General features: G+C 41.7%; 1 long non-coding RNA gene across 1 annotated transcript; it reads right to left on the bottom strand.

The window, feature by feature from the left end:
* Window positions 1-446: 446 nt before the first annotated feature.
* LOC132346794 (uncharacterized) lies at window positions 447-14,984 on the bottom strand. Its single transcript, XR_009496744.1, has 3 exons — window positions 14,611-14,984; window positions 5,877-5,948; window positions 447-748 (listed from the first exon to the last, which is right to left on the bottom strand). It is a non-coding gene; the product is annotated as an uncharacterized lncRNA (long non-coding RNA).
* Window positions 14,985-16,730: the final 1,746 nt, after the last annotated feature.

Here is a 16,730-nt window from a genome sequence, read left to right as displayed (position 1 = left end):
AAAGCCTCTAAAGCTAGCGTTGCCTTTCCCCCAATCTGGAGTTATTCATAAAATTTGAAATCTATGAAAAATGAATTTAACTTCACTATGTTCATTTGGATTTGTTCTTATTTTAATTTCTGGCAGAGCCAGCTTGCAGGAGCCAGAGGATGCTCTCTCGATGGCAAAGACATCAAGTGACACTGTCAAGGTTACCGAGTGTCTGATCGATAGAACTGTACAGACAGGAGAGCGATGAGGCGGCCAGGCTGTCAGGTGATAAGCAGACAGATGGGGAGAGTGTCACCGCAGGGCTGCTGGTATGAGGGGACACGCCACCTGCCCTAGACAGAGCAGGTGAAGTGGAGCAGGAGGTGAGAGACCTGAGTTCTCCTTGGACCGAACGGGCTCAACTCAGGTCTCCCCACATTACAGGTGTTACAGCCGAAGAAACAGCAAGAGGAAAATGTAGCTGGAACTATTTTAATGACACACAAAATTAGACAAGAGAATAGAGGGGAATAATTAACAGCAGAATAGTGCAAAGTGGAACTCAAAGTAAGGGCGGGAGAAATAGATGTATGCCTTCGGAATGTCCGCTGATGACAGCTGTTCGACAGCCGTGATGCAGAGCAACTGGCATTCAAGCCTTTTCCTCCTTCTTGAGAGCTCAGGACACTGTGGTTCAGAGAAGTGGCTTCCTCATAGCCACAGGGAGAGCCCTGAGTGGATCAGATCATGGATCCCCACTGCATCACACTGCAGCCTCCTGGAGGGCACAAGTACGAATTATTAATATTTGATCCTTGTGACCTGAACTGACTCTACCTCCCAAAACGATTCTGACCTTGTGACTAAGAGACAAAAATATTTGCAGATATCCCTTTCTCCCTCCTGCACAGAATGGCCAACACATTAAAAGAAGCCAATGGTCCACATGCCTAGAACCCTGGAAACACCCAGAAGGGAAGCTATGAGGTCCTAGAGAAAACACTTGACCCAGAGGCAGAATTCCTGTATCCAAATTATAGTCCCACTCTGACCAAGTTATTATGTGACTTTGAATAAGACACTTAAGCATTCAGAGACTCTGCCTCTTCACCAGATTGACGGGCTTAAAATATGGAAGAGTTATTGCATGCAAATAGAGCAGTGGGCACCTACGAGGTGTTCGATATGTCTGTAGGCATCACCCCGAGAGCCACTGCTGTGTATGAAGAGGAGGCCCTCCTGCAGTCAGGCTGTGAAGGTGTACACTGCGGGCTCAGCGATCTGGGTCCTTGTGGAACATGGAGATAAAAGTGAGCCCTGAGGACCCAGAACAGTTGATGGGAACAGGCAGCGCTGGACAGCATGGCTCAAGAAGGTTGAAGCAAAGACCTGGAGGAGTGTTCAAGTCAGAAGTTCATCTTTAGCTCCCCAGGTCAACATCTGGAAGACGTGTTGTGTAAGACAATTCAATGAAGATGTCTTAGGGTCTGATTTGGTAGCTGTTAATTTATGTACATCTTTTATCTCTTACCAAAGCTTTTCTGCAGTAGGGTGGGAAGTCATCTTTAAATGAAAACATTTTAAGAAAACTGGCCCGGGACTTCCTTGGTGGCTCAGTGGTAAAGGCTCTGCCTGCCAATGCAGGAGACACAGGTTGGATCCCTGGTCCCAGAAGATCCCGTATGCCTTGAGCAACTAAGCCCATGTGGCACAGTTACTAAGCCTGTGCCTTAGAGCCAAGGAACCAAAACTACTGAGCCCATAGACTGCAACTACTGAAGCCCATGAGCCCTAGAGCCCGTGATCCACAGGAGGAGCTAACACAATGCAAAGTCCATGCCCCACAACTACAGAGTAGCCCCTTCTCCCAACCAGAGAAAGTCCACACAGCAATGAAGATCTAGCACAGCCAAAAAATAAACAAATAAAATTATTTTAAAAAAAAGAACCTGGCCTGGGTACCCAGTGATAGCTTTGAGGTTATTAGAGCTTGGAATATTTTTTAGTAAAATTCTTTGACTTTAATGATATAAACAAAAATTAAATCATTTGCCTGGCCTGTAGCACATGAATTAAAGGTTAAGCTTTACTGCCTCCCTTTATATAAACTTCTTGTTTTGTTCATTTACCAACCCACTTTATTGACACATCTTCTATGATACTCAAGTGCTATGGTCCACATCATTGTAATTGACTAAATTATCATTTAATTACCATTCATCAGTTATTACTTAATTAATTACAAATTTTGTCACTCTAGGCACACTGTTTGCTCAGACTGTTAAACATATTCAGTAGCTTTAGATGATCTCTAAAAGTTGAATGAAAACTAAGATCATGGCACCTGGTCCCATCACTTCATAGCAAATGGATGTGGAAACAGTGGAAACAGTGGCTGACTTTTTTGGAGGGCTCCAAAACCACTGCAGATGGTGACTACAGCCAAGAAATTACAAGATGCTTACTCCTTGAAAGGAAAGTTATGACCAACCTAGATAGCATATTAAAAAGCAGAGACATTACTTTGCCAACAAAGGTCCATTTAGTCAAGGCTATGGTTTTTCCAGTAGTCATGTATGGATGTGACAGTTAGACTATAAAGAAAGCTGAGTGTGAAGAATTGATGCCTTTGAACTGTGGCATTGGAGAAGACTCTTGAGAGTCCCTTGGACTGCAAGGAGATCCAACCAGTCCATCCTAAAGGAGATCAGTCCTGGGTGTTTATTGGAAGGACTGATGTTGAAGCTGAAACTCCAATACTTTGGCCACCTGATACAAAGAACAGACTCATTTGAAAAGACCCTGATGCTGGGAAAGATTGAAGGCAGGAGGAGAAGGGGACAACAAAGGATGAGATGGTTGGATGGCATCACCGACTCAAAGGACATGAGTTTGGGTAAACTCCAGGAGTTGGTAATGGACAGGGAGACCTGGTGTGCTGCAATCCATGCAGTTGCAAAGAGTCAGATATGACTGAGAGACTGAACTGAACCTAACTGATCCATATACTTTTTAATATTAGTCAAGTTGACATGTTTGATGGAGTACAAAATGAAGCAGGGCAAAGGCTAACAGTTATTCCAAGAGAACACGCTGGTCATAGCAAATACCCTTTTCCAACAACACAAGAGAAGACTCTATACATGGACATCACCAGAAGGCCAACATCAAAATCAGACTGATTATATTCTTTGCAGCCAAAGATGGAGAAGCTCTATACAGTCAGCAAAAACAAGACTGGGAGAAGACTGTGGCTCAGATCATGAACTCCTTATTGCCAATTTCAGAATTAAATTGAAGAAAGAGGGAAAACCACTAGACCATTCAAGTGAAAGTGAAAGTTGCTCAGTTGTGTCTGACTCTTTGCAACCCCATGGACTGTCCATGGAATTCTCCAGGTCAGAATACTGGCATGGGTAGCCTTTCCCTTCTCCAAGGGATCTTCCCAACCCAGGGATAGAACCCAGGTCTCCCGCATTGCAGGCAGATTCTTTACCAGCTGAGCCACAAGGGTAGCCCAAGAACACTGGAGTGGGTAGCTTATGCCTTCTCCAGGGGATCCTCCTGACCCAGGAATTGAACCGGGGTCTCCTGCATTGCAGGCAGATTCCTTACCAATTGAGCTATCAGAAAAGCCTGACACTAGGTCATTCAGGTTACAGTGGAAGTGAGAAATAGATTCAAATGATTAAATATGATAGACAGAGTGCTTGAAGAACTATGGACAGAGGTTCGTGACATTGTACAGGAGGCAGGGCTCAACACCATCCCCAAGAAAAAGAAATGCAGAATGGCAATATGGTTGCATAAGGAAGACCTACAAATAGCTGAGAAAAGAAGAGAAGCAAAAGGCAAAAGAGAAAAGGAAAGATATATCCATTTGAATGCTGAGTTCCAAAGAGTAGGAAGGAGAGATAGGAAAGACTTCCTCAGTTATCAGAGCAAAGAAATAGATGAAAAACATTAAAATGGGAAAGACTAGAGATCTCTTCAAAAAAATTAGAGATACCAAGGCAACATTTCATGCAAAGATTGGCACAATAAAGGACAGAAATGGTATGGACCTCACAGAAGCAGAAGATACTAACAGGTGGCAAGAATACTCAGAAGAACTATACAAAAAAAGAGCTTCATGACCCAGATAACCATGATGGTGTGATCCCTCACCTAGAGCCAGACATCCTGGAATGCAAAGTCAAGTGGGCCTTAGGAAGCATCACTATGAACAAAGCTAGTGGAGGTGATGGAATTCCAGTTGAGCTATTTCAAATCCTAAAAGATGATGCTGTGAAAGTGCTGCACTCAATATGCCAGAAAATTTGGAAAATTCAGCAGTGGCCACAGGACTGGAAAAGGGCAGTTTTCATTCCAGTTCCAAAGAAAGGCAGTGCCAAATAATGTTCAAGCTACCACACAATTGTACTCATCTCACACACTAGCAAAGTAATGCTCAAAATTCTCCAAGCCAGGCTTCAACAGTATGTAAATCATGAACTTCCAGATGTTCAAGCTGTATCTAGAAAAGGCAGAAGAACCAGAGATCAAATTGCCAACATCCAATGGATCATTGAAAAAGCAAGAGAGTTCCAGAAAAATATCTACTTCTGCTTTATGGATTACACCAAAGCCTTTGACTGTGTAGAACACAATAAACTATGGAAAATTCTTCAAGAGATGGGAATACCAGACCACCTGACCTGCCTCCTGAGAAATCTATATGCAGGTCAAGAAGCACCAATTAGAACCAGACATGGAACAACATACTGGTCCCAAATTGGGAAAGGAGTATGTCAAGACTGTATCTTGTTACCCTGCTTATTTAATTTAGATGCAGAGTATATCATGTGAAATGCTTGGCTGGATGAAGCACAAGCTGGAATCAAAATTGCTGGGAAAAATATCAATAACCTCAGATATGCAGATTATACCACCCTTAAGGCAGAAAGTGAAGAGGAACTAAAGAGCCTCTTAATGAAAGTTAAAGAGGAGAGTGAAAAAGCTGGCTTAAAACTCAACATTCAAAAAGCTAAGATCATGGCATCCAGTTCCATCACTTCACGGAAAACAGACAAGGAAACAATGGAAACAGTGAGAAACTTTATTTTGGGGGGCTCCAAAATCAATGTAGATGGTGACTTCAGCCATGAAATTAAAGGACTCTTGCTCCTTGGAAGAAAGTCTATGACCAACCTAGACAACATATTAAAAAGCAGAGACATTACTTTGCCAACAAAGGTTTGTCTAGTCAAGGCTATGGTTTTTCTAATAGTCATGTATGGATGTGAGTTCAACAATAAAGAAGGCTGAGTGCTGAAGAATTGATGCTTTTCAACTGTGGTATTGAAAATCCCTTGGATAACAAGGAGGTCCAACCAGTCCATCCTAAAGGAAATCAGTCCTGAATATCCATTGGAAGGACTGATGCTGCAGCTGAAACTCCAATACTTTGGCCACCTGATGAGAAGAACTGACTCACTGGAAAAGTCCTAATGCTGGGAAAGATTGAAGGCAGGAGGAGAAGGGGATGACAGAGGATGAGATGGTTAGATAGCATCAGTGACTCGATGGACATGAGTTTGAGCAAGCTCCAGGAGTTGGTGATGGACAGGGAAGCCTGGCATGCTGCATGCAGCCCATGGGGTCGCAAAGAGTTGGACATGACTGAGTGACTGAACTGAACATCTTCATGGTTAAAAGGAAAACTAATAGAACATAAAATAAACAACAATGCTCTTAAGCCACTTTATTCTACTTCTTGTTTAGCTTCATTCCCAAGAGCTAACCACTGTCCTTGCTTTTTCTTTATGTTGTTCTTTATTATCTTCATAAATATTAATAATTTTTACACCACTACTTTTATATAGGCATTATCTACTAACTCCAGATCATGGAGGTTGTGAACTTACCAAACTGATAACCCTTCCCACAATTATTTTTCTCTCTCCAATTTTTGAAAGCTCTTTTTCTGGTAGCTCCATCTATAAGATCAAATAATATGTTTAAACCCACTATTTACTGTTCTGCCAACAGTAAATACTATCCCTTGAGTACTTAGCCTGTAAATGGTGCATTATTGATGAACCTTTCTCCCCCATCTTCAGTTAACTATAAACTTTTACATTATCGAGATTAATGATATTTATATTCTGGCTTGAAATTATGGTTAATTTGGAGGTTTGACTATAATTTAAGCACTGCAGTTCAAAATCAGTAGAGTATTTACATTTCTAGTAAATATTACTCCCTGGGGACCCATGCTAGACAGAGGTCAACACATTTCCTTCCCCCTGGGTCAGATGTCATGACACACAAGCCATGTAGAAATGCCTGTTCCCAGCATATGAATCAACAGCTTTTTCTGCTGATAATTTACCAGGTATTAAATCCACGCCATGTTTTTCTTTTTGACCTATTTGATCCATATCATTCTTACAGTATTTTTTCCTCCATCCTTCTAACATTGGTGTGTAATATTAATTAAGAGATCCGGGTCATCCTTTAGCTCCATGAAACATTTTTTGTTGTATCTTTAATTTCATTTCAAAGTTTATTTCTGTTCATTCTTTCTGGAATGCTTATTTATCAGACATTGGCCCTTCTCTACTATTGTCTTATTCTTTAATCTTTCTCTGATATTATATGTTAAGCTGTTTGTTGAATTTTCTGGGGCTTTTACTCAATTATTGCCACTAACCTTTCTATTTATTAACATGCTTATGTTAACAATTATTTTTAATTTTTAGGAGATCTTTGTATTTTTGATTACTCATATTTCATAGCATCCTGAACTTATCCTTAGATTTGCATTTTCTTTATTTCTCTGAGGATAATAATTAAAGGTTTTATAAAATCATGATAGTAATAATAACATTAAAAATACTTGACTCATCCTTAAATTTTCCTGGCTTCCTCTTGAATTTGTTGTCATGATTACTTATCTTTTTCTTTTGCATGTGGGCAGTCTTCAGCTGACTGGTAATTGCTGATTTTCATTTTCCCTATTCTGAATCTCAGTATATTTCTTTGGTGAACTGCTTCTTGAATGGAAGCCAGTCTGGGGGCTCTGTTGATATGGGTGGGCTTGCAGACTTAATGGATAGGTGGACAGCAAATAATATCAGGAAGCTCTCTAAAGCTAGTTCAATGAAGGATCTATTCTGGGCAGCCCACCTCACACCAGCAACTCTAGTTCTTCCCAGGAAGTTTATCCAGTTTTGGGGTGGGGGAGCATATAAACTCTCTAAGTTTTACCTAGGGCTTTCCTTATGACTCAGACAGTAAAGAATCATCCTGCAGTGTGGGAGACCTGGGTTCAATCCTTAGGTTGGGAAGACCCCCTGGAGGAGGCATGGCAACCCACTCCAGTATTCTTGCCTGGAGAATCCCCATGGACAGAGGAGCCTGGCAGGCTACAGTCCATGGGGGTCACAAAGAGTTGGACACAACTGAGTGACTAAGCACTGGTTTTGTCCAAAGATGAATGCTGAATCTCCAATTTCTTTGTTCAGAGACAAGAAAATTAATTAGAGATCTACCCAGGAAAAGTTTCTTGGATACAGTTTGAATTAACTCTATGTTTTGCATCCATCTCACCCCCATCCTGGAAAGCTGGTAGACCCCAAGTCAAGAGTTTCTCTTCTCAGTTTTATAGACAAATGATCTTTAACTTCCACTATCCACTGTAGTTCAGAGCTTCTTCAAGCCTCTTTCATCCATCAGTATGTTTTCTAAATTCACGGAAGTTTGAAATTCACCACCTGTTGACCAGTGCTCTCCTTTCCACTGTCTTTGCTCTTGTAAGTCTATTTGCATTGCTAATTCTATATTATATGTGTAGTGGGTTTGGGAGAAAAAGGGGAAAACTATATGGGGGAAGGCCAACCCAGTCTTTGGTCCAACGTCTTAAATGGGATACCCTTTGACATGTCAATAAAAGGCATTAGTGCTTGAACAAGAATCCCAGAGTGACATTGTGTCAACGTTCTAAACAGTCTATGCTGCTTCTATCTGTGGAAAACAAGCATGAAATTAAATGACATCTAAACTCTGGAATCACACTGTCCAAATATATGACTACTTAAACTTAAATTCAATAAAATTAAATCTAATCTAAAATTCACTTCCTCAGCCCCACCAGTCACATTTCAAGTACACTACACCATGTGTCTAAAGTCTACTGTGCGTGCATGCTAAGCCATGTCCAACATTTTGCAACCCCATGGACTGTATCCCACTAGACTTGTATGTCCATGGGATTTTTCTAGGCAAGAATACTGGAGGGGGTGGACAATTGCTACTCCAGGGGATCTTCTAGATTCAGGGACTGAACTCATGTCTCCTGCTTGCCAGGTGGATTTTTTACTGCTGAGCCACCTGCGAACCCCAAGGCCTACTGTACTAGGTGGCAAAGATAAAGAAGATTCCCTACATGGTGTAAGGACACAAGCATAGATGTTCTATTGAACAGCATGTCGCTAATGTAAACTCAGAACTCGTAGATAAAGAACTAATCAATGAATTTAGCATAGTTGCAGGATACAAATCAATATACAAAAATCACTTGAATTTCTATATACTATGAAAAATCAGAAAGAGAAATTAAGGAACCAATCCTGTTCACTATTACAACAAAAAGAATTAAGTATCTAGGAATAAATTTACCTAAGGAGACAAAAGAACTGTGCAAAGAAATTTATAAGACACTGATGAAAGAAATCAAAGACAAGATAAACAGATGGAGAGATATTCCATGTTCCTGGGTAAGAAGAATCAATATTGTGAAAATGACTATACAACCAAATGCAATCTACAGATTCAGTACAATCACTATCAAATTACCAATGGCATTTTTCACAGAACTAGAACAAAAAATTTCACAATTCATATAGAAACACAAAAGACCCTGACTAGCCAAAGCAGTCTTGAGAAAGAAGAATGGAGCTGGAGGAATTAACCTTCTTGACTTAAGATTATACTACAAAGCTACAGTCCTCAAGACAGTATGGTACTGGCACAAAAACAGAAATACAGACCGATGGAACAAGATAGAAAGCCCATAAATAAACCCATGCACCTATGGGTATCTTATTTTTGACAAAGGAAGCAAAAATATACAATGGGGCAAAGAGAGCCTCTTCAATAAATGGTGCTGGGAAAACTGGAGAACTACATGCTAAAGAAAGAAATTAGAACACTTCCTAACACGATACACAAAGATAAACTCAAAGTGGATGAAAGACCTAAATGTAAGACCAGAAACTATAAAACTCTTGGAGGAAAACATAGGCAGAATACTCAATGACATAAATCAAAACAAGATAATCTATGACCCACCTCCTAGAGTAACAGAAATAAAAACAAAAGTAAACAAGTGGGACCTGATTAAACTTAAAAGCTTTTGCACAGCAAAGGAAACTATCAGATCAGATCAGATCAGTCACTCAGTCGTGTCCGACTCTTCGCGACCCCATGAATCACAGCACGCCAGGCCTCCCTGTCCATCACCAACTCCCAGAGTTCACCCAGACTCACGTCCATCGAGTCAGTGATGCCATCCAGCCATCTCATCCTCTGTTGTCCCCTTCTCCTCCTGCCCCCAATCCCTTCCAGCATCAGAGTCTTTTCCAATGAGTCAACTCTTCGCATGAGGTGGCCAAAGTACTGGAGTTTCAGCTTTAGCATCATTCCTTCCAAAGAAATCCCAGGGCTGATCTCCTTCAGAATGGACTGGTTGGATCTCCTTGCAGTCCAAGGGACTCTCAAGAGTCTTCTCCAACACCACAGTTCACAGTCACCATCTGCAGTGATTTGGGAGGGGCAAAGGAAACTATAAGCAAGGTGAAAAGACAACACTCAGAATGGAAGAAAATAATGGCATATGAAACAACTCTAACAAAGAGTTAATTTCCAAAATATAGAAGCAGCTAATACAACAACAGTTGGCTTAAAACTCAACATTCAGAAAACTAAGATCATGGCATCCAGTCCCATCACTTCATGGCAGATAGATGGGGAAACAGTGGAAACAGTAGCTGACTTTATTTTGGGGGGTTCTAAAATCACTGCAGATGGTGGTTGCAGCCATGAAATTAAAAGACACTTACTCCTTGGAAGGAAAGTTATGACCAACCTAGACAGCATATTCAAAAGCAGAGATATTACTTTGCCAACAAAGTTCCATCTCGTCAAGGCTATGGTTTTCCCAGTGGTCATGTATGGATGTGAGAGTTGGACTATAAAGAAAGCTGTGTGTCGAAGAATTGATGCTTTTGAACTGTGGTGTTGGAGAAGACTCTTGAGAGTCCCTTGGACTTCAAGGAGGTCCAACCAGTCCATCCTAAGGGAGATCAGTCTTGGGTGTTCATTGGAAGGACTGATGTTGAAGCTGAAACTCCAATACTTTGGCAACCTGATGCAAAGAGCTGACTCATTTGAAAAGACCCTGATGCTGGGAAAGATTGAGGGCAGGAGGAGAAGGGGATGACAGGATGAGATGGTTGGATGGCATCATCGACTCGATGGACATGTGTTTGGGTGGACTCCAGGAGTTGGTGATGGACAGGGAGGCCTAACGTGCTATGGTTCATGGGGTCGCAAAGAATCAGAACATGACTGAGCAACTGAATACAACTCAATACAATAAACAACCCAATCAAAAGTGGGAAAAAGACCTAAACAGACATTTCTCCAAAGAAGACGTAAAGATGGCTAATAAACACATGAAAAGATGCTCAATATTGCTTATTATTAGAGAAATGCAAATCAGAGCTACAATGAGATATCACCTCACACTGGTCAGAATCAGTCAGTTCAATCACTCAGTCATGTCTGACTCTTTGCGACCCCATGGCTGCAGCACACCAGGCCTCCCTGTCCATCACAAACTCCCAGAGTCTACTCAAACTCATGTCCATTGGGACTTCCCTGGTGGCTCAGACAGTAAAGTATCTGCCTACAATGCAGGAGACCTGGGTTCAATCCCTGGGTTGGGAAGATACCCTTGAGAAAGAAATGGCAACCCACTCTAGTACCCTTGCCTGGAAAAGCCCATGGATGGAGGAGCATGGTAGGCTACAGTCCACAGGGTCACAAAGAGTTGGACACGACTGAACGACTTCACTTTCACTTTCACTTTTATGGCCATTGAATTGGTGATGCCCCCTGGTGGTAGAACCAGATGCCATGATCTTAGTTTTCTGAATGTTGAGTTTTAAGCCAACTTTTTCACTCTCCTCGTTCACTTTCATCAAGAGGCCCTTCATCAAAAAGTCTACAAACAATAAATGCTGGCAAAAGTGTGGAGAAAAGGGAGCACTCTTGCACTGTTGATGGGAATGTAAATTGATACTGCCCCTATGAAAGATGGTATGGAGATTTTTTAAGAAACTAGCAATAAAACCACCATATGACCCTGCAATTCCACTCCTAGGCATATTCCCTGAGGAAACCAAAATTGAAAAAGACATATGTATCCCACTGTTCATTTCAGCACTATTTACAATACCTAGAACATGGAAGCAACCTAGCTGTCCATGACAGATGAATGGATAAAGAAATGTGGTACATATACACAATGGAATATTACTCAGACATAAAAAGAATGCATTTGAGTCAGTTCTAATGAGGTGGATGAACCTAGAACCTATTATACAGAGTGAAATAAGTCAGAAAACAAAAGATAAACATCATATTCTAACGCATATATATGGAATCTAGAAAAATGATACTGCAGAATTTATTTACAGGGCAGCGATTGAGAAACAGACATAGAGAACAGACTTATGGACATGGGGAGAGTGGAGGAGAGGGTGAGATGTATGGAAAGAGTAACATGGAAACTTACATTACCATATGTAAAGTAGATAGCCAACAGGAATTTGCTGTATGGCTCAGGAAACTCAAACAGGGGCTCTGTATCAACCTAGAGGGGGTGGATGGGGAGGGAAATGGGAGGGAGGTTCAAGAGGGAGGGGACATATGTACACCTATGGCTGATTCTTATTGAGGTTTGACAGAAAACAACAAAATTCTGTAAAGCAATTATCCTTCAATTAAAAATAAATTAATTAAAAAAAAAAAACTAATCATTGAGGGACCTCCCTGGTGATCCAGGAATTAAGACTGTAGCTTTCAATGCAGGGGTTGAGAGTTTGATCCCTGGTCAGGAAGCTAAGATCCCTGATGTCTCATGGCCCAAAAGTCAAAACACAAATCAAAAGCAATATTGTAATGAATTCAATAGTTTAAAAATGGTCCATAGCAAAAAAAAAAAAACTAATCATAGAAAGGCAAGACATAACTGATGGAGCATGGGGAAGGGCTCTCCTTTAACTTTGCATAAAAATGTCCCTGCATATGTTTTGGGAAGGGAATCTGTTCTCACAGGTCCTTTGTTTTCCATCTGGAGCAGCTCAATGGATTAATCTTGACTGTATGAATTGACAGACGGCTTGGCCACTGCAGACTTGATGAATAGGTGGGAACTCTGAAAGCCTACAGTGCTTCCTGGAGGCAGCGAGCAGGCGCGGCAATGTTTATTCTGTACAGTGAAGCTTAGAAATGTGGAGGATCTTAAATTACCTCTGAGAGACAGCACACAAGCACAGGCAAAGAGAGGAGACAGAATCTGACAAGGACTTTGTTCTGTTTAACATTCCAGTTCATGGGCCAACCTTGAGGTGGGGGAAGGGACCAACCGGTCAGACTGCAGGAACTCTTCCCTGAACTGCTAGCTGTAAACCTTTGAAACAGAATGCTGATAAGGAAGAACTACTTCTAGCTGGCCCTACATTGTTGTTTTTTTATCTACTTCGGGGTCCTTTGTGATGAACTGGATACAGTCTCAGAAGTGGAAAGTAATGGAGAAAGTCAAAGATTTGTATTGATCCAGAGATGATATGGGATCGGGGGACAGGCTTATGCGATTCAGCACCTCGGGAATTTAATGCACTTGGTTTTATGCCCAAGTAGTAGGTACAGAGTACAAAACAAAACTAGAAATAAACTGCACACTAAAATAGAGCTAACACTGAGGTCAGTCAGTGACTCCCTTGGGAATTTGGAGACATGACATAGATACACTACCATGTATAAAATAGATAACTAACGAGAACCTACTATGTAGCACAGGGAATCCTACTCAATGCTCTGTGGTGACCAAAATGGGAAGGAACTCCCAAAACGAGGGGGTGTGTGTGTACAGAGGGCTTCCCAGATGACTCGGGGGTACAGAATCTGCAGGAGACATGAGTTCGATCCCTGGGTCAGGAAGACCCCCTGGAGAAGGAAACAGCAACCCACTCCAGTATCCTTTGCCTGGGAAATCCCTCAGACAGAGGAGCCTGGTGGGCTACAGTCCATGGGGTTGCAAAAGAAGTCAGACACAACTTAGCACCTAAAGAACAACAACAACCCTAACGAAGGCACATCTTTTTGAAGTATAGTTTTTCATGAGAAAATTAATAGTATGTCATAATACCTTTTAATACAAAATGGTCAAGAATTTACGGATGTAATTCTTTTTCGACTTAGAGAGCCTGAATAATAACATGGGGGAAAAAAATGCATTTTCAAGTCAGATTTTCAGCTTGAATATCTACAAGTATCAAATTAATTGGGAGGTGTTTTCATTTCCATGTTCCATGTGTGCAAGATGGACACATACTTATTCATGTCATATTATCTTTGCTGTATCCACCTATCCGCTCAAGAAATACAAGTTGAGAGCCTGATAGAAAGGACACCTCATGGAGAGAAAAATGAATCAAACACAGATTGCTGCTCAGAAGTTGGTAATTTTGCAGAGATGATGAGACTAAATAACTAGAATCTAGGGCAGCCCTGAATCTCCATTTGGGCCAAATTTTCTGATTTTTCTCCAGAGCTTTAAGATGAGGTTAATGATAGTCCTGAGTCGTCTTATTCCAGCCACTCCTTCCCTCCTCACGTGTCTGCCAAGCTGGAACAGTAAAGTCTACCTGTGACCCACTGGGGGGGAGGTCCCAGGAAACCAAGGATGAATGGAAAACTGAAAATGTTAGTCGCTCATTCATGTCCGACTCTGTGATCCCACAGACTGTAGCCTGCCAGGCTCCTCTGTCCATGGGATTCTCCAGGAAAGAATAATGGAGTGGGTTGCCATTCCCTTCTGCAGGGGATATCCCAGACCCAGGGATCAAACCCAGGTCTCCCACACTGCAGGCAGAAACTTTATACTATCTGAGCCACCAGGGAAGCCCAAAAGATGAATAGAGGAAGCAGCATTTCAGGGCAGCCCTGTCTGCTTTATCCCTGAATTTCTTTCCCAACAACTTAACCAGAGAGCATAAAGGGATTTTATTTCCATGCACATGGATTTCTAGAGCTAAATAGAAAGCAACACATCTTTTCTGTATTTTAAGGACATAGCAGTCAAGAAAGGAAGGAAAGTCCGAACAGAAATGGTTCTACCACCACGAGCCTGGGAGGGTTCTGCAGAATTGGGATTTGTGAATGCCCTGGGAAGCTAAAAGGGTTGCCTTTGAATTCACATCCAGTTCCTGGGCAAGCCAGGGTCTGGTAGGCAGGGGGAGTGTTAGGTAACCTGTGGACAAGGAGCTTCCCCCATAGAGGTTTTTTGGGGGATTAAATAAAGCAACAAACCTGAAGGGCCTATAGCAGTTGCCACAGAGAGGATGCTCGGTGAGTCTTGGTTTTTGTTTTCTTTTTTCCTCTTTAGCCACTTGATGTCTTTAGCAATTAATTAAGAGTGAAGTGAAAAATTTTAATTGTATGTATATAATACACAGGTTGTGTTGTCATGCTGCGCTCAGTTGCTAAGTCATGTCCGATTCTTTTGTGACCTCATAGACTGTAGGCACCAGGCTCTTCTGTCCATGGGATTTTCCAGGCAAAAACACTGGAGTGGGTTGCCATTTCCTCCCCCAGAGGATCTTTCTGACCCAAGGATCAAATCCACATCTCCTGCATCTCCTGCACTGGCAGGCGAATTCATTACCACAAGAGAGTTCCAGAAAAACATCTATTTCTGCTTTATTGACTATGCCAAAGCCTTTGACTGTGTGGATCACAATAAACTGTGGAAAATTCTGAAAGAGATCGGAATACCAGACCACCTGATCTGCCTCTTGAGAAATTTGTATGCGGGTCAGAAAGCAACAGTTAGAACTGGACATGGAACAACAGACTGGTTCCAAATAGGAAAAGGAGTATGTCAAGGCTGTATATTGTCACCCTGCTTATTTAACTTATATGCAGAGTACATCATGAGAAACACTGGACTGGAAGAAACGCAAGCTGGAATCAAGATTGCCGGGAGAAATATCAATAACCTCAGATATGCAGATGACACCACCCTTATGGCAGAAAGTGAAGAGGACTCAAAAGCCTCTTGATGAAAGTGAAAGTGGAGAGTGAAAAAGTTGGCTTAAAGCTCAACATTCAGAAAACAAAGATCATGGCATCCGGTCCCATCACTTCATGGGAAATAGATGGGGAAACAGTGGAAACAGTGTCAGAATTTATTTTTTGGGGCTCCAAAATCACTGCAGATGGTGACTGCAGCCATGAAATTAAAAGATGCTTACTCCTTGGAAGGAAAGTTATGACCAACCTAGAGAGCATATTCAAAAGCAGAGACATTACTTTTCCAACAAAGGTTCGTCTAGTCAAGGCTATGGTTTTTCCTGTGGTCATATATGGATGTGAGAGTTGGACTGTGAAGAAGGCTGAGCGCCAAAGAATTGATGCTTTTGAACTGTGGTGTTGGAGAAGACTCTTGAGAGTCCCTTGGACTGCAAGGAGATCCAACCAGTCCATTCTGAAGGAGATCAGCCCTGGGATTTCTTTGGAAGGAATGATGCTAAAGCTGAAACTCCAGTACTTTGGACACCTCATGCGAAGAGTTAGCTCATTGGAAAAGACTCTGATGCTGGGAGGGATTGGGGGCAGGAGGAGAAGGGGACGACAGAGGATGAGATGGCTGGATGGCATCACTGACTCGATGGACATGAGTCTGGGTGAACTCAGGGAGTTGGTGATGGACAGGGAGGCCTGGCGTGCTGCGATTCATGGGGTCGTGAAGAGTCGGACACGACTGAGCGACTGAACTGAACTGAACTGAACTGAGCCACCTGGGAAGCCCCATAATATCCCAATAAACATATACAAATATAACATTTATATACATTTTCTCTATATATAATGCTAGAAGAAAACAAAGTTGTTTTCTTACTAATGCCTTTTTTAAAATATACTGCCTTCAGTCACATTTGTATTTCTTTCAGTGCACATTCTGGAAAATTCCTTACCTTTTTTCTTTCTTTTTCATGCCCCAGCACCGTGCAAAGTTGGACACTCAGTAAATGCATTTGATGACGATAATAAGCTTGCCATTTCAAAGGATGGCTAATTTGAGTCGTTGAAAGGTTAAACAGCTTGCTTGGAACTACCCGACACTTTCTTGTGCAGCCTGGGAGCCAGGCCCCTAAATGCGTTCATCTCTTCCTGATCTCACTCTTTGATCCTTCATAGGTAATTGATAAACAAAGCCATTTCTTTGCTTAACAAAAGAATGGGTCTTCCTGACTAAATGAAAGTCTTGGTTACCCAATTTATTCTCTTAACTCCGCAGAACAAGCAATTGATTTCCTTCCCCATTTTCAATCCTGAAAACATCGTCACATTTCATTCTTGCTCTTGGAGTTATTAGATTTCAGTTCTTGTTTCCACATGCTTTATATGCACAAGTCAAGTGTAACCTG

Source organism: Bos taurus, chromosome 12, assembly GCF_002263795.3.
Source record: "Bos taurus isolate L1 Dominette 01449 registration number 42190680 breed Hereford chromosome 12, ARS-UCD2.0, whole genome shotgun sequence".
In the NCBI taxonomy this organism is placed as follows: domain Eukaryota; kingdom Metazoa; phylum Chordata; class Mammalia; order Artiodactyla; family Bovidae; genus Bos; species Bos taurus.
The sequence above is the reverse complement of the archived record's forward strand: the minus strand, read 5'-3'. Positions and strand labels throughout refer to the sequence as shown.